Below are 26,664 nucleotides of genomic sequence, written 5' to 3' on the forward strand. Positions count from 1 at the left end.
CACAATTTGTGATGTAGCAAAAGTATCATCACAGGGTGTGGTGTTGGGGTGCCAGAGGCCCAGGTTGTGCCATAAAGTTAGCAGCATGTGTGTGAGTCAGGAAGGGGTGCTCATCATATGTGCTGTGGAGAGGTGCCATGTGTGTCTGTGGGTGACATGCATGTGACAGTGATGTTTGAGGGTGTGTGTGTACACAGTCAAGCCAAGTGCTAGCCCTACATGTGTGTATATTGGATGGCTGTGGACCATACATGGCAGAGTGGACAGTTCACAGTCTATGGCCATGAAAACAGGAGCTTGCTCTGTCATGAGTGGCACTGGAACCAAAACTCCCAAGGTGAGATCCAGTGCTAATACCTGACACTGATTGCTGACTGCTGGGACCGTGTCCACCACTGGATCCCACAGGACCACATGCCCATGGCATGCCACATCATGGTGTGGACCGCACACTTCTCTCTGTAGCAATGGAGGTGCTGCCACTACAGGGGCATGAGTGTGCAGGGACATGCGGTCTCTCAGCAGATGGTGTTGCCCTATCCCAACCAGATGTTCCAGCACAGGCAATGTGCAGGCAAAGACAGACAATGTCTCAGCCCACTGTCTGTACACTATGCGAGTAAAATGATCCATGGCATCACCAACGCAGTGGAGGCAGTCACGAATGTCAGTCTGTGCTGCATCCATAATCCTGAGCATCCATCTGGTGTTATGTTCAGTACATACCTGTGCCTCTGTGCTGACCTGAAACAAGCGGCTAGTGACCCATGATGTGACACCCATGACAGGAGATAGATGGACAGCAGTCACCCTTTGACCACCCCTGTCATTCTGCATGTGTAGGGTCTCACCAGGTGTCTGGCTATGGCCAGTGCCTACACTCACAGGTACCAAGGCTGTCACACTGTCCTGTTCAATGTTGACACCCTGTCACTGTGCAATATCTGTGGCCTCTGAGGACAGGGTATGTGAGGGCATAGTGACTGCATGCGGGGGCAATGGGGGCAGAAGAGTGATGTCAATCTCTGGGGTAAATTTAGCCCCTGACAACCCCATCGGTACTTCACTATGGCTACCATCATCATCATCAAAGCTTGATGGGATACTGACATCCAGTTGTGAAGGGGACAGACTCCAATTCCCATTTACCTGTGAGGAGGAAGAAAAAAATCAGTACATTATTACCTGCACTATTATGTATAGTAATCCACACAGACTCATACAGATGAGGAGCCACAACTGCATGCACAACACACAAACACATGACAACAAACACAGACAAGACAGGCCATTTCTACCGTGCACTTTAGCTACATCCAATGAATGCTGCCAGTACACTAAACCTGTGAGGTAAACAATATGACAGTCTATGTGATAGAACTACACAATACCCAGTAAGCCTATCCTGAGAATGATATGCCTGCTGTAGTATAACTGCCGCAGGTAAGTACATCTACCTATAGTGAATGAACATGCATCCTATATCACTGACACAGGTATGTGCCATCTCCATATAGTGAGAGAACAGTCATCCTTTATCACTGACACAGGTATGTACCATCTCCCTATAGTGAGCAAACAGGCATTCTATATCACTGACACAGGCATGTACCATCTCCCTATAGTGAATGAACAGGCATCATATATCACTGACATAGGTATGTACCATCTCTCTATAGTGAGCAAACAGGTATCCTATATCACTGACACAGGTATGTGAAATCTTCCTATAGTGAGCGAACAGGCATCCTATATCACTGACACAGGTACGTACCATCTCCCTATACTGAGTGAACAGACATCCTATATCATTGACACAGGTATTTACCATCTCCATATAGTGATTGAACAGGCATCCTATCTCACTAACACAGGCATGTACCATCTCCCTATAGTGAATGAACAGGCATCCTATATCACTGACACAGGTATGTACAATCTCCCTATAGTGAGCGACCATTCATCCTATTTAACGGACCCAGGTATGTATCATCTTCCTGCAGTGAGGGAATACGCATCATATATCACTGACATAGGTATGTAGCATCTCTCTATAGTGAGTGAACAGGCATCCTATATCACCGACACAGGTATGTACCATCTCCATATAGTGAGTGAACAGGCATCCTATATCATTGACGCAGGTATGTACAATCTCCCTATAGTGAGTGAACCGACATCCTATATCACTGACACAGGTATGTACCATCTCCCTATAGTGAATAAACAGGCATCATATATCACTGACACAGGTATGTACCATCTCTGTATAGTGTGCGAACAGACATCCTATATCACTGACACAGGTATGTACCATCTCCCAATAATGAGTGAACAGACATCCTATATCATTGACAGAGTTATGTACCATCTCCTTATAGTGACTGAACAGGCATCCTATATCACTGACACAGGTATGTATCACCTCCCTATAGTGAGTGAACAGGAATTCTACATCACTGACACAGGTATGTACCATCTCCCTATAATGAGTGAACAGGCATCCGATATCACGGACTCAGGTATGTACCATCTCCGTATAGTGAGTGAACAGGCATCCTATATCACTGACACAGGTATGTACCATTTCCCTGTAGTGAGTGAAAAAGCATCCTCTATCACTGACAAAGGTATGTACCATCTCCCTATAGTGAGTGAATAGGCATCACATATCACGGATGAAGGTATGCACCATCTCCCTATAGTGAGCCAACAGGCATCTTATTTCACTGACACAGGTATGTACCATCTCCATATAGTAAGTGAACAGGCATACTATATCACTGCCGCAGGTATGTACCGTCTCTCTATAGTGAGAGAACAGGCATCCTATATCACTGACAAAGTTATGTACCATCTCCCTATAATGAGTCATCAGGCATCCTATATCACTGACACAGGTATGTACCATCTAACTATAGTGAGTGAACAGGCATCCTATATCACTGACACAGGTATTTACAATCTCCCTATAGTGAGTGAAAAGGTATCAGATATCACTGAAACAGGTATGTACCATCTCCCTATCGTGAGCGAACAGGCATCCTATATCACAGACACAGGTTTGTGCCATCTCACTATAGTGAGTGAACAGGTATCCTATATAACTGACACAGGTATGTACCATGTACAAGGCACGCACATCACTGGACACAGGTATGTACCACCATCTTGCTATAGTGAGTGAACAGGCATCCTATATCACTGACACAGGTATGTACCATCTCCCTATAGAGAGTGAACAGGCATTCTATATCAATGACACAGGTATGTACCATCTCGCTATAGTGAGTGAACAGTCATCCTATATCACTTGCAGCAGCTATGTACCATCTAACTATAGTGATTGAACACGCATCCTATATCACTGACACAGGTATGTACATCTCCCTATAGTTAGGGAACAGGCATGCTATATCACTGACACAGGTATGTACCATCTCCCTATGGTGAGTGAACAGGCATCCTATATCACTGCCTTAGGTATGTACCATCTCCCTATACTGAGTAATCTGGCATCCTACATCACTGACACATGTATGTACCATCTCCCTATAGTGAGTGAACAGGCATCCTATATCATTGACACAGGTATGTACCATCTCCCTATAGTGAGTGAACAGGCATCCTTTATCACTGACACAGGTATGTACCATCTCCCTATAGTGAGTGAACAGTCATCCTATATCACTGACAAAGGTATGGACCATCTGCCCATACTGAGTGAACAGGCATCCTATATCACTGACACAGGTATGTACCATCTCCTAATAGTAAGTGAACAGGCATCCTCTATCACTGACACAGGTATGTACCATCTCCCTATAGTGAGTGAACAGGCATCCTATATCACTTACACAGGTATGTACCATCTCCCTATAGTGAGTGAACAGGAATCTTATATCACTGTTGCAGGTATGTACCATCTCCCTATAGTGAGCGAACAGGCATCATATATCACTGACACAGGTATGTACCATTTCACTATAGTGAGTGAACAGGCATCCTATATCACTGACACAGGTATGTACCATTTCCCTATAGTGAGTGAACAGGCATCCTATATCAATGACAAAGGTATGTAGTATGTCTCTATAGTGAGCGAACAGGCATCTTATATCACTGACACAGCTATGTATCATCTCCATATAGTGAGTGAACAGCCATCCTATATAACTGACACAGGTATGTACCACCTCCCTATAGAGACCAAACAGGCATTCTACATCACTGTCACAGGATTGTACCACCATCTGTCTATAGTGAGTGAACAGGCATCCTATATCATTGACACAGGTATGTAGCATCTCCCTATAGCAAGTGAACAAGCATCCAATGTCACTGACATAAATATGCATCATCTCCCTAGATTGAGCGAACAGGCATCCTATATCATAGACAGAGGTATATACCATCTCCCTATAGTGAGAGAACAGGCATCCTATATCACTGAAGCAGGTATGTACCATCTCCCTATAGTGAGCAAACAGGCATCCTATATCACTGACACAGGTATTTACCATTTCCCTATAGTGAGTGAACAGGCATCCTATATCACTTGCACAGGTATGTACCATCTCCCTATAATGAGGAAACAGGCATCCAATATCACTGACACAGGTATGTACCATCTCCCTATAGTGAGTGAACAGGCATAATATATTACAGACACAGGTATGTACCATCTCTCTATAGTGAGTGAACAGGCATACCATTTAACTGATGCAGGGATATATCTTCTCCCAATAGTGACTGAAAAGGCATCCTGTATCACTGAGACAGGTATGTGCCATCTTTGAGTAGTGAGCGAACAGGCATCCTATATCATTCACACAGGTATGTACCATCTCCCTATACTGAGTGAACAGGAATCCTATATCAATGACACAGGTATGTAACATCACCCTATAGTGAGTGAACAGGCATCCTATATCACTGACACAGGTATGTACCATATCCCAATAGTTAACAAACAGGCATCCTATATCACTGACAGAGGTATGTGCCATCTCCTTATATTGAGTGAACAGGTATCCAATATCACTGACACTGGTATGTACCATGTTGTTATAGTGTGTGAACAGACAATCTATATTACTGCCACAGGTATATACCATCTCCCTATAGGGAGTGAACAGGCATCCGCTATCAAGGACTCAAGTATGGACCATCTACCAATAGTGAGTGATCAGGCAACGTATATCACTGTTGCAGGTATGTACCATCTCCCTATAATGAGTGAACAGGCATCCTATATCACTAACCCGGGTATGTACCATCTCCCTATAGTGAGCAAACAAGCATCCTATATCACTGACACAGGTAAGTACCATCTCGCTATAGTGAGTGAACAGTCATCCTATATCACTGACACAGGCATGTACCATCTCCCTATAGTGAGGGAACAGGCACCCTATATCACTGACACAGGTATTTACCATCTCCCTATAGTGAGTGAACAGGCATCATATATCACTGACACAGGTATGTACCATCTCCCAATAGTAAGTGAACAGAGATCCTCTATCACTGACACAGGTATTTACCATCTCCCTATAGTGAGTGAACAGGCATCTTATATAACCGACACAGGTATGTACAATCTCCCTATAGTGAGTGAACAGGCATCCTATATAACTGACACAGGTATGTACCTTCTCCCAATAGTGACTGAACAGGCATCCTATATCACTGACACAGATATGTGCCATCTTCCCATAGTGGGCGAACAGGCATTCTCTATCATTCACACAGGTATGTACCATCTCTCTATAGTGAGCGAACAGGCATCCTATATCAATGACACAGGTGATGTAACATTTCCCTATAGTGAGTAAACAGGCATCCTATATCACTTCCACAGGTATGTACCATCTCCCTATAGTGAGTGAACAGGCATCCTATATCACTGACAAAGGTATGTGCCATCTCCTTATATTGAGTGAACAGGCATCCTACATCACTGACACAGAGATGTACCAACTCCTTATATTAAGTGAACAGGCATTTTATATAACTGCCGCAAGTATGTACCATCTCCCTATAGTGAGTGAAAAGCATCCTATATCACTGACACAAGTATGTGAAATCTTCCTATAGTGAGCGAACAGGCATCCTATATCACTGACACAGGTACGTACCATATCCCTATACTGAGTGAACAGACATCCTATATCATTGACAAAGGTATTTACCATCTCCATATAGTGATTGAACAGGCATCCTATCTCACTAACACAGGCATGTATCATCTCCCTATAGTGAGTTAACAGGCATCCTATATCACTGACATAGGTATGTACCATCTCCCATTTGTGAGCGAACAGTCATTCTATATCACTGACACAGGTATGTGCCATCTCATAATACTGAGTAAACAGGCATGCTATATCACTGACACAGGTAGGTATGTACTTTCTCTTTATAGTGAGTGAACAGAGATCCTATATTACTGACACAGGTAATTACCAACTTACTATAGTGAGGGAACAGACATCCTATATCACTGATGAAGGAATGTACCTTCTCTCTACAGTGAGCGAATAGGCATCCCACATCACTGACACAGAGATGTACCATCTCCTTATATTAAGTGAACAGGCATTCTATATAACTGCCGCAGGTATGTACCATCTCCCTAAAGTGAGTGAACAGGCATCCCATATCACTGACACAGGTATGCGAAATTTTCCTATAGTGAGTGAACAGGCATCCTATATCACTGACAAAGGTATGTACCATCTCCCTATAGGGAGGGAACAGGCATCCGATATCAAGGACACAAGTAAGTTCCATCTCCCAATAGTGAGTGAACAGGCATCCTATATCACTGACACAGGTACATACCATCTCCCTATACTGAGTGAACAGACATCCTATATCACTGACACAGGTATTTACCATCTCCCTATAGTGAATGAACAGGCATCCTATATCACTGACACAGGTATGTACAATCTCCCTATAGTGAGCGACCATTCATCCTATATAACGGACCCAGGTATGTATCATCTTCCTGCAGTGAGGGAACACGCATCATATATCACTGACATAGGTATGTAGCATCTCTCTATAGTGAGTGAACAGGCATCCTATATCACCGACACAGGTATGTACCATCTCCATATAGTGAGTGAACAGGCATTCTATATCATTGACGCAGGTATGTACAATCTCCCTATAGTGAGTGAACCGACATCCTATATCACTGACACAGGTATGTACCATCTCCCTATAGTGAATAAACAGGCATCATATATCACTGACACAGGTATGTACCATCTCTGTATAGTGTGCGAACAGATATCCTATGTCACTGACACAGGTATGTACCATCTCCCAATAATGAGTGAACAGACATCCCATATCATTGACAGAGCTATGTACCATCTCCTTATAGTGACTGAACAGGCATCCTATATCACTGACACAGGTATGTATCACCTCCCTATAATGAGTGAACAGGCATCTGATATCACGGACTCAGGTATGTAGCATCTCCGTATAGTGAGTGAACAGGCATCCTATATCACTGACACAGGTATGTACCATTTCCCTGTAGTGCGTGAAAAAGCATCCTATATCACTGACAAAGGTATGTACCATCTCCCTATAGTGAGTGAATAGGCATCACATATCATGGATGAAGGTATGCACCATCACCCTATAGTGAGCCAACAGGCATCTTATTTCACTGACACAGGTATGTACCATCTCAATATAGTAAGTGAACAGGCATACTATATCACTGCCGCAGGTATGTACCGTCTCTCTATAGTGAGGGAACAGGCATCCTATATCACTGACACAGGTATGTACCATCTAACTATAGTGAGTGAACAGGCATCCTATATCACTGACACAGGTATTTACAATCTCCCTATAGTGAGTGAAAAGGTATCAGATATCACTGAAACAGGTATGTGCCATCTCCCTATCATGAGCGAACAGGCATCCTATATCACAGACACAGGTTTGTGCCATCTCCTTATAGTAAGTGAACAGGAATCCTATATCACTGACACAGGTATGTGCCATCTCACTATAGTGAGTGAACAGGTATCCTATATAACTGACACAGGTATGTACCATGTACATATAGTGAGTGAACCGGCATCCTATATCACTGACACAGGTATGCACCATTTCCCTATAGTTAGTGAACATGCATCCTATATTACTGACACAGGTATGTACCATCTCCCAACAGTGAGTGAACAGGCATCCTATATCACTGACTCAGGTATGTACCATCTCTCTATAGAGACCAAACAGGCATCCTACATCACTGACACAGGTATGTACCACCATCTTGCTATAGTGAGTCAACAGCCATCCTGTATCACTGACACAGGTATGTACCATCTCCCTATAGAGAGTGAACAGGCATTCTATATCAATGACACTTGTATGTACCATGTCCTTATAGTGAGTGAACAGGCATCCTATATGACTGACACAGGTATATACCATCTGCCTATAGTGAGGGAACAGGCATCCTTTATCACTGACGAAGGTAAGTACCATCTCCCTATAGTGAGTGAACAGGCATTCTATATCACTGTCACAGGTATGTACCATCTCCCATTAGTATGTGAACAGGCTTAATATATCACTGCCTCAGGTATATACCATCTCCCTATAGGGAGTGAACAAGCATCCGTTATCAAGGACAGAAGTATGGAGCATCTCCCAATAGTGAGTGAACAGGCATCCTATATCACTGACAGAGGTATGTGCCATCTCCTTATATTGAGTGAACAGGCATCCTATATCACTGACACTGGTATGTACCATGTCCTTATAGTGAGTGAACAGACATCCTATATCACTAACGTAGGTATGTACCATCTCCCTATAGAGAGGAAACAGGCATCATATATCACTGACACAGGTAAGTACCATCTCGCTATAGTGAGTGAACAGGCATCCTATATCACTGACACTGGTATGTACCATCTCTTTATAGTGAGTGAAAGTGCATCCTATATCACTGACACAGGTATTTACCATCTCCCTATAGTGAGTAAACAGCCATCTTATCTCACTGACACAGGCATGTACCTTCTCCCTATAGTGAGGGAACAGGCATCCTATATCTCTGACACAGGTATTTACCATCTCCCTATAGTGAGTGAACAGGCATTGTGTATCACTGACACAGGTATGTACCATCTCCCTATTGTGAGTGAACAGTCATCCTATATCATTGACACATGTATGTACCATTCCCCTATACTGAGCGAACAGGCATCCTATATCACTGACACATGTATGTACCATCTCCCAATAGTAATTGAACAGAGATCCTCTATCACTGGCTCAGATATGCACCATATTTGAATAGTAAGTGAACAGACATCCTATATCACTGACAGAGGTAAGTACCATCTCCCTATAGTGAGTAAAAGGCATCCTATATCACTGTCACAGGTATGTACCATCTCCCTATAGTGAGTGAACAGGCATCCTATATCACTGTCACAGGTATGTACCATCTCCCTATAGTGAGTGAACAGGCATCTTATATCACCGACACAGGTATGTACCATCTCCCTATAGTGAGTGAACAGGCATCCTATATAACTGACACAGGTATGAACCTTCTCTCAATACTGACTGAACAGGCATCCTATATCACTGACACAGGTATGTGCCATCTTCCTATAGTGAGCGAACAGGCATCCTCTATCATTCACACAGGTATGTACCATCTCCCTATAGTGAGCGAATAGGCATCCTATATCAATGACATAGGTGTTGTAACATCTCCCTATAGTGAGTGAACAGGCATCCTATATCACTTCCACAGGTATGTACCATATCCCTATAGTGAGAGAACAGGCATCCTATATCACTTCAACAGGTATGTACTATATCCCTATAGTGAGAGAACAGGCATCCTATATCACTGACACAGGTATGTACCATCTCCCTATAGTGAGCGAACAGGCATCCTATATCACTGACACAGCTATATACCATCTCCCTAAAGTGAGTGAACAGGCATCCTATATCATTGAAACAGGTATGTACCATCTCCCTATAGTGAGTGAACAAGCATCCAATGTCAGTGACACAAATATGCACCATTTCCCTATATTGAGCGAACAGGCATCCTATATCACTGACACAGGTATGTACCATCTCCCTATAGTGAGCAAAATAGCAGCCTATATCACTGACACAGGTATGTACCATCTCCCTATAGTGAGTGAACAGGCATCCAATATCACTGGCACAAGTATGTACCATCTCCCTATAGTGAGTGAACAGTCATCCTATATCACTTGCAGCAGCTATGTACCATCTAACTATAGTGATTGAAAAGGCATCCTATATCACTAACACAGGTATTTACCATCTCCTTATAGTGAGAGAACAAGCATCCTATATCACTGACACAGGTATGTACTATCACACTACAGAGAGTGAACAGGCATTCAATATCACTGACACAGGTATGTACATCTCCCTATAGTTAGTGAACAGGCATGCTATATCACTGACACAGGTATGTACCATCTCCCTATTGTGAGTGAACAGGCATCCTCTATCACTGCCTTAGGTATGTACCATCTTCCTATACTGAGTGATCCGGCATCCTACATCACTGACACAGGTATGTACCATCTCCCTATAGTGAGTGCACAGGCATCCTATATCACAGACACAGGTATGTACCATTTCCCTATAGTGAGTGAACAGGCATCCTATATCACTGACACAGGTATGTACCATCTCCCTATAGTGAGTGAACAGGCATCCTTTATCAGTGACACAGGTATGTACCATCTCCCTATAGTGAGTGAATAGTCATCCTATATCACTGACACAGATATGTACCATCTCCCAATAGTAAGTGAACAGGCATCCTATATCACTGACAGAGGTATGTACCATCTCCCTATAGAGAATGAACATGAATCCTATATCACTGACACAGGTATTTACCATCTTCCTATAGTGAGTGAACAGGCATCCTATATCAATGACAAAGGTATGTAGCATGTCTCTATAGCGAGAGCAAAGGCAACCTATATCACTGACACAGGTATGTACCATCTCCATATAGTGAGTGAACAGGCATCCTACATCACTGACACAGTTATGTACCACCTCCCTATAGAGACCAAACAGGCATTCTACATCACTGTCACAGGATTGTACCACCATCTGTCTATAGTGAGTGAACAGGCATCTGGTATCACTGACACAGGTATGTACCATCTCCCTATAGAGAGTGAGCAGGCATCCTATATCAATGACACAGGCATGTACCATCTCCCTATAGAGAGTGAACAGGCATCCTATATCAGTGACACAGGTATGTACCATCTCCCTATAGTGAGTGAACAGGCATGCTATATCACTGACACAGCTATATACCATCTCCCTAAAGTGGGTGAACAGCCATCCTATATCATTGACACAGGTATGTACTATCTCCCTATAGTGAGCAAAATGGCATCCTATATCACTTCCACAGGTATGTACCATCTCCCAATAGTGAGTGAACAGGCATCCTATATCACTGACAGAGGTATGTGCCATCTCCTTATATTGAGTGAACAGGCATCCTATATCACTGACACTGGTATGTGCCATCTCCTTATATTGAGTGAACAGGCATCCTATATCACTGACACAGGTATGTGCCATCTCCTTATATTGAGTGAACAGGCATCCTATATCACTGACACTGGTATGTACCATCTCCTTATATTGAGTGAACAGGCATCCTATATCACTGACACTGGGATGTACCATCTCCTTATATTGAGTGAACAGGCATCCTATATCACTAACGTAGGTATGTACCATCTCCCTATAGAGAGGAAACAGGCATCATATATCACTGACACAGGTAAGTACCATCTCGCTTTAGTGAGTGAACAGGCATCCTGTATCACTGACACTGGTATGCACCATCTCTTTATAGTGAGTGAAAGTGCATCCTATATCACTGACACAGGTATTTACCATCTCCCTATAGTGAGTAAACAGCCATCTTATCTCACTGACACAGGCATGTACCTTCTCCCTATAGTGAGGGGAACAGGCATCCTATATCTCTGACACAGGTATTTATCATCTCCCTATAGTGAGTGAACAGGCATCGTGTATCACTGACACAGGTATGTACCATCTCCCTATTGTGAGTGAACAGTCATCCTATATCACTGACACATGTATGTACCATTCCCCTATACTGAGCGAACAGGCATCCTATATCACTGACACATGTATGTACCATCTCCCAATAGTAATTGAACAGAGATCCTCTATCACTGGCACAGATATGTACCATCTTCAAATAGTAAGTGAACAGACATCCTATATCACTGACAGAGGTAAGTACCATCTCCCTATAGTGAGTAAAAGGCATCCTGTATCACTGACACAGGTATGTACCACCCCATATAGTGAGTGAGCAGGCATCCTATATCACTGTCACAGGTATGTACCATCTCCCTATAGTGAGTGAACAGACATCTTATATCACCATCACAGGTATGTACCATCTCCCTATAGTGAGTGAACAGGCATCCTATATAACTGACACAGGTATGAACCTTCTCTCAATACTGACTGAACAGGCATCCTATATCACTGACACAGGTATGTGCCATCTTCCTATAGTGAGCAAACAGGCATCCTCTATCATTCACACAGGTATGTACCATCTCCCTATAGTGAGCGAATAGGCATCCTATATCAATGACATAGATGTTGTAACATCTCCCTATAGTGAGTGAACAGACATCCTATATCACTTCCACAGGTATGTACCATATCCCTATAGTGAGAGAACAGGCATCCTATATCACTGACACAGGTATGTACCATCTCCCATTAGTGAGCAAACAGGCATCCTATATCACTGACAGAGGTATGTACAATCTCCCTATTGTGGGCGAACAGGCATCCTATATCACTGATGCAGGTATGTACCATCTCCCTAGAGGGAGCAAACAGCCATCCTATATCACTAAGACAGGTAACTGTCATCTCGCTATAGTGAATGAACAGGCATCCTATATCACTGACACAGGTATGTACACTCTCCCTATTGTGGGCGAACAGGCATCCTATCTCACTGACACAGGTATGTACCATCTCTTTATACCAAGTGAGCAGGCATCCTATATCACTGACACAGGTATTTACCATCTCCTATAGTGATTAAACAGGCATTTTATCTCACTGACACAGGCATGTACCATCTCCCTATAGTGAGTGAACAGGCATCCTATATCACTGATAAACATCCACAAACTGTAGAAATTTTGAAACACCACAGCTCCGAAACTGGATCTAAAAGTCACACGAAGTTTAATGTTGAAAAATTAGTAAAATTACAATAAAAGGGTACACCAGTACCCAAGACAAAGTCACAGTCCCAGACAAATGTAAATGTAAATGTCCTGAACAAGTTAAAAGCACACTGTCCCAATTCCATTGTATAAGGTAACCTTGCAAAAACAGAAATCCAATATGTTAAGCGCTTTTCGTTATGTGAAAATGAGTTAAGGGAAGTGGTTCATAATTTTAACAGACACACAATGGGAGGAAACATTACAACTAAAGAAAAACAGCTTTTGACATCATTTTGTAAACTACCTATTAGATCTATGAAACCAGACAAGGGAGGGGGTTTAGTGGTTATGTACAGGGACCACTACATTAAGAAAATGTCTTTACTTTTAGAGAAAGACACTTATGAAATGGTAAGTACTAACGAAATGAATGGGGCATACAATAGGATTAGGATGTTCTTAAATGACCTTTTTATAGATGGGCTGATCGACAGTCAAATGGCCCACTACCTGACTTTACTAGCCCCCAAAACACCTCAATTATTTGGTATACCCAAGACTCAAAAAAACATACTGGACCCCCCATTTAGAGCACTGGTTGATGGTATACAATCCATCACCTACCCTTGTGCGAAATTAGCTGACTCGATTTTGAAAAAATATGTCAAGGGTGAGAGTCAAATTTGCAAGGACTCGTGGTCCTTCTTAGAGGAAATTAACATAGTACAGTTCAAGGAGGAGAACAATTTCCTTACAGTTGATGTCTGTGACCTGTATTCCAGTATACCCCACAACATTGGAGTAGAATGGGTGGTAGAACATATGAGATCTAAAGGGGCCTCGGATAGTGAGACCTTACTAGTTGAACAATTACTAGATATTATTTTACAGAATAACTACCTTCGATTTAATAATAAACTTTATTTACAAAAGATTGGGGTAGCCATGGGGACACCAGTGGGAACAAGTTTTGCTAACCTTGTCATGGCATATTGGGAGACTAGGTTTATTTTTAACAGCCCTTACTTTAAAGTAGTGAAGGTTTACAAGAGATTCTTGGATGATATCTTTATGATACTAGAAGGTGACCAACAAGTGGCTGAAGAACTAGTAGACGTTTTCAACCAAACAACCTCCTTTCTAAAATTCACCCAAAACTACCAGGAGAATAGGATAAACTTTTTAGACATTGACCTAGGGAAAGACAAGACTAACAAGGGTTACACTGCTAGGATTTACAGAAAAAGCACTTTCTCAAACTCCTTCTTACATTTTACTAGTGAACATCCAATACACCAGAAAAAATCGGTAGTTAAAGGTCAACTGGTGAGAGCTGCCAGGATGGTGACAACTGAGGAGGAGTTTGAGAAAGAAATTAAACTTCTGTTTAATATGTTTTCACACAGAGGTTACCCTGGTAGGTTCTTGGATGGTATTTTTGAAGAGGTTACTAGGAAAAGGGCAAAAGGTATATACAAACCGATTTTGTCCTACCGTTACTTAAACATTGAGACTTGTAAACACATTGGACCAGACTCTAGTGATGACACAATGAGGAAATTGGAGGGTAATGACATTACAAGGGGAGAATTAACCCTACAAGAAAGTAATACCAAGAATAAGTACCAACTGGCTTTTACTTTCACATACACTCCTGTGGCTATGGACATACAGAAAGCGGTCAGAAAATGTTGGTTTTACTTATCCTTAAATAGGGAAATTTTTGACCAAATAGGCGAGTACCCTTGCATTAGTTTTAGAAGAGGACTAAACCTAAAACAACTTCTTGAAAAGAGTCAGGATAGAACGAGGAAGGAGGGAGGTGGGGGTACTCGCAAGTGTGGCCACTGTAACCAATGTGCGCACATTATGTGTGGTAACAAATTTAAGATTAGGGACGAGACTTTTTTTACTAAGCGCACTTATAACTGTAACACAAGAAGTGTAGTTTACCTCGCCGAATGCCAGGTTTGCCAGGCGTTCTACGTGGGTAAGACTGATCGTAGACTAAAGGACCGGATTTATGAACACACATATGCCATTAGTAAGAAGAATCCTAACAATGCACTAGCCTGCCACTGTGAATTAAAAGAAGGTCACTTTTTCAAATTTAGGATCATATCACAGACCATGCAGAACATAGAAAATAGGTGTTGGGCCAACGACAGTTTAGTGAAACTCCTACTGGAAAGGAACAAACTTAATTGGCAACTAAGGTTAAACGCATACGTAGAACCTGGGTTAAACGAATCTTGCAGTATTGCATGTATTTTAAAACTAAAAAGTTTATACAGGTAGTATAGTAACACCTAAACTGAAGTTTACGAGTAGTACTAGGTCCTACTTTAATATTCACATATACACATATATTTTTTTACATATATATTTTTTATTTTTTATATCTTTTATATTTTGTGGGGTATTTAAGAGTAGTGGTTTTCTAGTGGTTGCTAGGTTAAAAGTGTTGATGTTAAATACCACATCAAAACACTAGGGGGAACCACTGCTTACGTTTAGGGAGAGAATACATTCTTAATATTTTAATTGACTTTAACATTTTTATTCACTCACTTTTACCTTTTATATATATTTTCTTTTGTATTCTAGGACAGTATAATCACACTAAACACGAAGGACTGAATTAGGTTTACATTACATATTTCAGATTTATTAATTATTTTTACTTTTATCGTACAGTAACTTTTGTGAAAAAACTTGAAAACTGTTGTGTTTAATCACTAAGTAAGGGCACTAGCCATTTATAATAAGTGAACAAGTAACCTTTGAAAACGCGACATATAAACTAATTCAATGTGTATTACCTATTACACCAGATACATATATATATTTTTTAAAATTTTAAACTTTGAGATTTGATTGTAAAACAAGTTGACTTAAGCTTCTTCCTGATAGGATAGAACTGAAGGAAGTAACTATTTAAGTTTAATAATAACTGGAGAAGGTTGTCTGAAGAAGTTCGGGTATAACCCGAACGAAAAGCGCTTAACATATTGGATTTCTGTTTTTGCAAGGTTACCTTATACACTGGAATCGGGACAGTGTGCTTTTAACTTGTTCAGGACATTTACATTTACATTTGTCTGGGACTGTGACTTTGTCTTGGGTACTGGTGTACCCTTTTATTGTAATTTTAGTAATTTTTCAACATTAAACTTCGTGTGGCTTTTAGATCCAGTTTCGGAGCTGTGGTGTTTCAAACTTTCTACATCCTATATCACTGACACAGGTATGTACAATCTCCCTATTGTGGGTGAACAGGCATCCTATCTCACTGACACAGGTATGTACCATCTCTTTATACTAAGTGAGCAGGCATCCTATATCACTGACACAGGTATTTACCATCTCCTATAGTGATTAAACAGGCATTTTATCTTACAGACACAGGCATGTACCATCTCCCTATAGTGAGTGAACAGGCATCCTATATCTTTGACCCAGGTATGTACCATTTCCTTACAGTGAGTGAACAGGCATCCGATATCACTGACACAGGTATTTACCATCTCCCTATGGTGAGTGAACAGGCATCCTATATCACCGACATGGGTATGGACCATCTCCCTATAGTGAGTGAACAGGCATCCTATATCACTGATAAAGGTATGTACCATCTCCTTACAGTGAGTGAACAGGCATCCTATATCACTGACACAGGTATTTACCATCTCCCTAGAGTCAGTGAACAGGCATCCTATATCACTGACATTGGTATGTACATCTCCCTATAGTGAGGGAACAGGCATCCTATATTACGGATGCAGGTATGTACCATCTCCCTATAGTGAGGGAACAGACGTTCTATATCACTGATGCAGGTATGGACCATCTCCCTATAGCGAGCGAACAGGCATCCTATATCACTTACACAGGTATGTACCATATCCCTATAGTGAATTAGCAGGCATCGTATATAACTGACACAGGTATGACCATCTCTCTATTGTGAGCGAACAGGCATCCTATACCACTGGCACAGGTATGTACCATCTCCCTATAATGAGTGAACAGGCATCCTATATCACTGACACAGGTATGTACCATCTCCCTATAGTGATTGAATAGGCATCCTATATCACTTACACAAGTATGTACCATCTCCCATTTGTGAGTGAACAGGCATCCTATATCACTGACACAGGTATGTGCCATCTCCCTATAATTAGTGAACAGGAATCCTATATCATTGACACAGGTATGTACTTTCTCTTTATAGTGAGTGAAAAAACATCCTATATTACTGACACAGGTATGTACCATCTGCCTAAAGTGAGTGAGCAGGCATCCTATATCACTGATGAAGGTATGTACCATCTCCCTTCAGTGAGCGAATAGGCATCCTATATCACTGATACAGATATGTACCATCTCCTTATAATAAGTGAATAGACATAATATATAACTGCCACAGGTATGTACCATCTCCCTATAGTGAGTGAACAGGCATCCGATATCACTGACGCAGGTATGTACCATCTCTCTATAGTGAGTCAACAGGCCTCTTATATCACTGACACAGGTATGTGCCATCTCCCTATATTTAGTGAACAGGCATCCTATATCACTGACACAGGTATTTACCATCTCCCTATGGTGAGTGAACTGGCATCCTATATCACCGACATGGGTATGGACCATCTCCCTATAGTGAGTGAACAGGCATCCTATATCACTGATAAAGGTATGTACCATCTCCTTACAGTGAGTGAACAGGCATCCTATATCACTGACACAGGTATTTACCATCTCCCTAGAGTCAGTGAACAGGCATCCTATATCACTGACATTGGTATGTACATCTCCCTATAGTGAGGGAACAGGCATCCTATATTACTGATGCAGGTATGTATCATCTCCCTATAGTGAGGGAACAGGCGTTCTATATCACTGATGCAGGTATGGACCATCTCCCTATAGTGAGTGAACAGGCATCCTATATCACTTACACAGGTATGTACCATATCCCTATAGTGAATTAGCAGGCATCATATATAACTGACACAGGTATGACCATCTCTCTATTGTGAGCGAACAGGCATCCTATACCACTGGCACAGGTATGTACCATCTCCCTATAATGAGTGAACAGGCATCCTATATCACTGACACAGGTATGTACCATCTCCCTATAGTGATTGAATAGGCATCCTATATCACTTACACAAGTATGTACCATCCCCCATTTGTGAGTGAACAGGCATCCTATATCACTGACACAGGTATGTGACATCTCCCTATATTGAGTGAACAGGCATCCTATATCACTGACACAGGTATGTACTTTCTCTTTATAGTGAGTTAAAAAACATCCTATATTACTGACACAGGTATGTACCATCTGCCTAAAGTGAGTGAGCAGGCATCCTATATCACTGATGAAGGTATGTACCATCTCCCTTCAGTGAGCGAATAGGCATCCTATATCACTGATACAGATATGTACCATCTCCTTATAATAAGTGAATAGACATAATATATAACTGCCACAGGTATGTACCATCTCCCTATAGTGAGTGAACAGGCATCCGATATCACTGACGCAGGTATGTACCATCTCTCTATAGTGAGTCAACAGGCCTCTTATATCACTGACACAGGTATGTGCCATCTCCCTATATTTAGTGAACAGGCATCCTATATCACTGACACAGGTATGTACTTTCTCTTTATAGTGAGTGAACAAACATCCTATATTACTGACAGAGGTATGTACCATCTGCCTATAGTGAGTGAACAGACATCCTATATTACTGACACAGGTATGTACCATCTGCTTATATTGAGTGAGCAGGCATCCTATATCACTGGCAAAGGTACGTACCATCTCCCTACAGTGAGCAAATAGGCATCCTATATCACTGATACAGATATGTACCATCTCCTTATAACAAGTGAATAGACATACTATATAACTGCCACAGGTATGTACCATCTCCCTATAGTGGCTGAACAGGCATCCTATATCACTGACACAGGTATGTACCATCTCCCTATAGTGAGTGAACAGGCATCCAATATCACTAACACAGGTATGTACCATCTCTCTATAGTGATTGAACAGGCATCCTATATCACTGACACAGGTATGTTCCATCTCCCTATAGTGACTGAACAGGCATCCTATATCACTGACAAAGGTATGTACCATCACCCTATAGTTAGTGAACAGGCATCCTATATTACTGACACAGGTATGTACCATCTCACTATAGTGAGTGAACAAGCATCCTGTATCACTGCCGCAGGTATGTACCATCTCCCTATTGTGAGTGAACAGATATTCTATATCAATGACACAGCTATGTACCATCTCCCTAAAGTGAGTGAACAGGCATCCTATATCACTGACACAGGTTACTACCATCTCCCTATAGTGAGTGAACAGGCATCCTATATCACTGACAAAGGTACGTACCTTCTCCCTATAGTGAGTGAACATACATCGTATATCAATGACACAGGTATGTACCATCTCCCTATAGTGAGTGAACAGTAATCTTATATCACTGATACATGAATGTACCATCTCCCTATACTGACAGAACAGGTATCCTATATCACTGACACAGGGATGTACCATCTGCCAACAGTAAGTGAACAGACATCCTCTATCACTGACACAGGTATGTACCATCTCCCTATAGTGAGTAAAAGGCATCCTGTATCACTGGCACAGGTATGTACCATCTCTCTATAGAGACCAAACAGGCATCCTACAACACTGACACAGGTATGTACCATCTCCCTATAGTGAGTGAATAGGCATCCTATATCACTAACTCAGGTATGTACCATCTCCCTATAGTGACTAAACAGGCATCCTGTATCACTGACACAGGGGTGTATCATCTCCGTATAGTGAGAGTACAGGCATCCTATTATCACTGACACAGGTATGTACCGTATCCCTATAGTGAGTGAACAGGCATCGTATATCACTGACACAGGTATGTACCATCACAATATGGTGTGCGAACAGGCATCCTATATCTCTGACATAGGTATGTACCATCTCCCTATAGTGAGTGAACAGATATTCTATATCAATGACACAGCTATGTACCATCTCCCTAAAGTGAGTGAACAGGCATCCTATATCACTGACACAGGTTACTACCATCTCCCTATAGTGAGTGAACAGGCATCCTATATCACTGACAAAGGTACGTACCTTCTCCCTATAGTGAGTGAACAGGCATCGTATATCAATGACACAGGTATGTACCATCTCCCTATAGTGAGTGAACAGTAATCCTATATCACTGATACATGAATGTACCATCTCCCTATACTGACAGAACAGGTATCCTATATCACTGACACAGGGATGTACCATCTGCCAACAGTAAGTGAACAGACATCCTCTATCACTGACACAGGTATGTACCATCTCCCTATAGTGAGTAAAAGGCATCCTGTATCACTGACACAGGTATGTACCATCTCTCTATAGAGACCAAACAGGCATCCTACAACACTGACACAGGTATGTACCATCTCCCTATAGTGAGTGAATAGGCATCCTATATCACTAACTCAGGTATGTACCATCTCCCTATAGTGACTAAACAGGCATCCTGTATCACTGACACAGGGATGTATCATCTCCGTATAGTGAGAGAACAGGCATCCTATTATCACTGACACAGGTATGTACCATATCCCTATAGTGAGTGAACAGGCATCGTATATCACTGACACAGGTATGTACCATCACAATATGGTGTGCGAACAGGCATCCTATATCTCTGACATAGGTATGTACCATCTCCCTATAGTGAGTGAACAGACATCCTATATCAATGCTGCAGGTATGTGCCATCTCCCTATCGTGAGTGAAAAGGCATCCTATATCACTGCTGCAGGCATGTACCATCTCCCTGTAGTGAGTTAACAGGCATCCTATATCACTGACACAGGTATGTACCATCTCCCTATAGTGAGTAAACAGTCATCCTATATCACTGACACAGGTATATACCATCTCCCTGTATTGAGTTAACAGGCATTCTATATCACTGAAACAGGTATGTAACATCTCCCAATAGTGGGTGCTCAAGCATCCTATATCACTGATGCAGGCATGAATTATCTCCTTAAAGTAAGTGAACATGCATCCTATATCACTGACACAGGTATTACCATCTCCCTATAGTGAGTGAACAGGCATCCTATATCACTGACACAGGTATGTCCCATCTCCCTATTGTGAGTGAACAGGCATACTATATCACTGCCGCAGGTATGTGATATCTACCTATAGTAAGTGAAGAGGCATCCTATATCACTGACACAGGTATGTACCATCTCCCTATAGGGAGTGAACAGGCATCCTATATCAAGGACACAGGTATGTGCTACATTCCTATAGTGAGAGAATAGGCATCCTATAGCACTGTCAGAGGTATGTACCATCTCCCTGTAGTGAGCGAATAGGCATCATATATCACTGACACAGGTATGTAAAATCTCCCTATAGTGAGTGAACAGGCATCCTATATCACTGACACAGGTATGTGCCATCTCCCTATAGTGTGCAAACAGGCATCCTATATCACTGACACAGGTATGTACCATCTCCCTATAGTGAGTGAACAAGCATCCTATATCACTGACACAGGTATTTACCATCTCCCTATAGTGATTGAACAGGCATCCTATCTCACTGACACAGGTATGTACCATCTCCCTATAATGAGTGAACAGGCATCCTATATCACTGACACAGGTATGTACAGTCTCCCTATAGTGAGTGAACAGGCATCCTATATCACTGACCCAGGTATGTACCATCTCCCCATAGTAAGCGAACAGGCATTCTATATTACTGACTCAGGTATGTACCATCTCCATATACTGAATGAACAGGCATCCTATATCACTGACACAGGTATGTACCATCTCCCCATAGTAAGTGAACAGGCATTCTATATTACTGACTCAGGTATGTACCATCTCCATATACTGAATGAACAGGCATCCTATATCACTGACACAGGTATGTACCATCTCCCTATAGTGAGTGAACAGGCATCCTATATCACTGACTCAGGTATGTACCATCTCCATATACTGAATGAACAGGCATCCTATATCACTGACACAGGTATGTACCATCTCCCTATAGTGAGTGAACAGGCATCCTATATCACTGACACATGTATGTACCATCTCCCAATAGTAAGTGATCAGACATCCTCTATCACTGAAACAGGTATGTACCATCTCCCAATAGTAAGTGAAAAGACATCCTATATCACTGACAGAGATATGCACCATCTCACTATAGTGAGTAAAAAGCATCCTCTATCACTGACACTACTATGTACCATCTTCCTATAGTGAGTGAACAGGCATCCTATTATCACTAACATAGGTATGTACCATCTCCCTATAGTGAGTAAACAGGAATCGTATATCACTGACACAGGTATGTACCATCACAATATGGTGAGCGAACAGGCATCCTATATCTCTGACATAGGTATGTACCATCTGCCTATAGTGAGTGAACAGGCATCCTATATCATTGCCGCAGGCATGTACCATCTCCCTGTAGTGAGTTAACAGGCATCCTTTATCACTGACACAGGTATGTACCATCTCCCTATAGAGACCGAACAGGCATCCTACATCACTGATACAGGAATGTACCAACATCTCGCTATAGTGAGTGAACAGGCATCCTGTATCACTGTTACAGGTATGTACCATTATCCTAAGAAGAGTGAGCAGGCATCCTATATCAATGACACAGGTATGTACCATCTCCTTATAATGAGTCAACAGGCATCCTATCTTACTGACAGAAATATGTACCATCTCTCTATATTGAGCGAACAGGCATCCTATATCACTGACACAGGTAAATAACATCTCCCTATAGTGAGTGAACAGGCATCCTATATCACTGACACAGGTATGTACCATCCTCCTATAGTGAGTTCATAGGTTCATAGGTTCATAGGTTCATACTAGGCTATCTGCCCAAGGGCATTTATAAGCCTAGCCCATAGTTATGTGGCTTTCGCCACCCCTTTAGTTTGAATAAAAACTATGCCTATCATTTTTCTGTGCCTCTGTCAAGCAGTGACACTGAAGTAATCCCTGGGGTATATCTGCGATCTCCCATCCATTGGTCAAGATTCCTCTTGAACAAGGCCAGCGAGGTGCTCTGCCTCACATGTACTGGGATTTTGTTCCACAGCATAGGGAGTCTCTGGGTGATGAATCTGTCCCTCCAGCACGTTCTATTTATAACTGTGTCAAGGTTTAAGTCTCCCACCCTTGTGGTTCTGAGGATCTAGATTTTTTGAGGTGAAGCATATTCATCAAATCTGGGTTTGACATGGCCTTATATGTCAGGCACAGGTCACCTCTGAGCAAGCGGTATGAAACTGAATAGAGCTGGAGTTCTTTCAGTCGGGCAGCATAAGACATACTTTTGAGACCCTTTATCCTTTTGGTGAGGAACTTTTGGGGCCTTTCAAGCTGCAGCAGGTGTCTGGTCAGATACATTCCAAATGGGGCATTGTATTCAATCATAGGTCTAATGAGTGATGAGTACAGGGGGACGATGACCTCCCTTGATCTAGATGTGAATCTCTTCATGATCAGGTGGGCGATATAGAAGGTTTTCCTAACTACTTTAGCAACATGAGTGTCAAACGAAAGGCTACTGTCAACTTGGGTCCCCAGATCCCTGATGACTTTTTCTGTGCTCAGTGGATTGCCACCTATATGGTAGCTAGGGATAACCTTGTTTTTCCCGAAGGGTATGACTATGCATTTTTTGGCGTTTAACTTCAGGCCATGGCTCTGGCACCAGTTATCCATTTCTGTGAGGCCCTTCTGGAGGATATCTGTGTCAGATGTGTTTTCGACTATGGCGCCCAGTTTGTAGTCATCTGCAAACTTTGTCAGCCATAGTCCTCCTGTGTTTGCTTGTACTTCAGAAAAGTAGATGCCGAACAAGAGTGGACCCAAGACTGAGCCCTGTGGGACACGACTTGTGACAGGCTTTGAGTCTGACATGGCTCCAGCAACTCTGACCCTGTGGGTTCTGTCACTTAGCCAGTTTGCAACCCATCTTGTAATGTATGGGTTTACATTCAAGCTGATGAGTTTTTCGATGATACCTGAGTGGGGTATTGTGTCGAAGGCCTTTGCCAGGTCGAGGTAGGCTGTATGGACTGCCTTTCCCTCATCAATGGCCTTGGTGACTGTCTCAAAAGTCAACCAAGTTTAAGAGGCAGGATCTGCCTTTGACAAAGCCAAACTGGGTTGGATCCAAAGTCTGCAAGTTCCCTATGTCTTTATTTATGAGTTCCATTATGATCCTCTCCATGGCTTTGCAGATAAGGCTTGTCAAGCTAATGGGGCGGTAATTTCCAGGGTCTGTGGAGGCACCGCCCTTATGAAGTGGGACCACAGTGCCGTGCCACTCCTTGGGTACATATCCTGAGGTGAGGCTAAGATTAAACAGCTGTCCTAACTGTGGGTTTAATTCCTCGTTGAGTTCATGAAGCACACAGCCGGGGACACCATCCGGTCCCATGGATGCTGTGTTTTTTGCCTTAACAAGCATCCTATATCACTGACACAAATATGCACCATCTCCCTATAGTGAGTGAACAGGCATCCTATATCACTGACACAGGTATGTACCATCTCCTTATATTGAGCGAACAGGCATCCAATATTACTGACACAGGTATGTACCATCTCCCTATAATGAGTGAACAGGCATCCTATATCACTGACACAGGTATGTACAATCTCCCTATAGTGAGCGAACAGGCATCCTATATCACTGACCCAGGTATGTATCATCTCCCCATAGTAAGCAAACAGGCATTCTATATTACTGACTCAGGTATATACCATCTCCATATACTGAATGAACAGGCATCCTATATCACTGATACAGGTATGTACCATCTCCCCATAGTAAGCGAACAGGCATTCTATATTACTGACTCAGGTATGTACCATCTCCATATACTGAATGAACAGGCATCCTATATCACTGACACAGGTATGTACCATCTCCCTATAGTGAGTGAACAGGCATCCTATATCACTGCCGCAGGTATGTACAATCTCCATATTGTGAGTGAACAGACATTCTATATCAATGACACAGGTATGTACCATCTCCCTATAGTGAGTGAACAGGCATCCTATATCACTGACACAGGTATGTACCATCTCCCAATAGTAAGTGATCAGACATCCTCTATCACTGAAACAGGTGTGTACCATCTCCCAATAGTAAGTGAAAAGACATCCTATATCACTGACAGAGATATGCATCATCTCACTATAGTGAGTAAAAAGCATCCTCTATCACTGACACTACTATGTACCATCTTCCTATAGTGAGCGAACAGGCATCCTATTATCACTAACATAGGTATGTACCATCTCCCTATAGTGAGTAAACAGGAATCGTATATCACTGACACATGTATGTACCATCACAATATGGTGAGCGAACAGGCATCCTATATCTCTGACATAGGTATGTACCATCTCCCTATAGATACCGAACAGGCATCCTACATCACTGATACAGGAATGTACCAACATCTCGCTATAGTGAGTGAACAGGCATCCTGTATCACTGTTACAGGTATGTACCATTATCCTAAGAAGAGTGAGCAGGCATCCTATATCAGTGACACAGGTATGTACCATCTCCTTATAATGAGTCAACAGGCATCCTATATTACTGACAGAAATATGTACCATCTCTCTATATTGAGCGAACAGGCATCCTATATCACTGACACAGGTAAATAACATCTCCCTATAGTGAGTGAACAGGCATCCTATATCACTGACACAGGTATGTACCATCCCCCTATAGTGAGTTAACAAGCATCCTATATCACTGACACAAATATGCACCATCTCCCTATAGTGAGTGACCAGGCATCCTATATCACTGACACAGGTATGTACCATCTCCTTATATTGAGCGAACAGGCATCCAATATTACTGACACAGGTATGTGCCATCTCCCTATCGTGAGTGAACAGGCATCTTATATTACCGACACAGGTATGTACTATCAGCCTATCGTGACTGAACAGGCATTCTATATCACTAACACAGGTATGTGCCTTCTTCCTATAGTGAGTAAGCAGGCATCCTATATCACTTCTCTATATCACCATGCTTTTCAGCCCCAAAACTTGGAACCATGCTTTTTGGCCCCAAAACTTGGACTGAACCACAAAAGGAGGGGGAGTATCAATATTCCTCAAATATACCCACACCTCCAGGTTGGTGGCACAGCACGAAGCATCAGGGACTATC

The sequence above is a fragment of the Protopterus annectens genome, chromosome 16.part0 (genome assembly GCF_019279795.1).
Source record: "Protopterus annectens isolate FY-2018-M chromosome 16.part0, PAN1.0, whole genome shotgun sequence".
NCBI classification, from domain to species: domain Eukaryota; kingdom Metazoa; phylum Chordata; order Ceratodontiformes; family Protopteridae; genus Protopterus; species Protopterus annectens.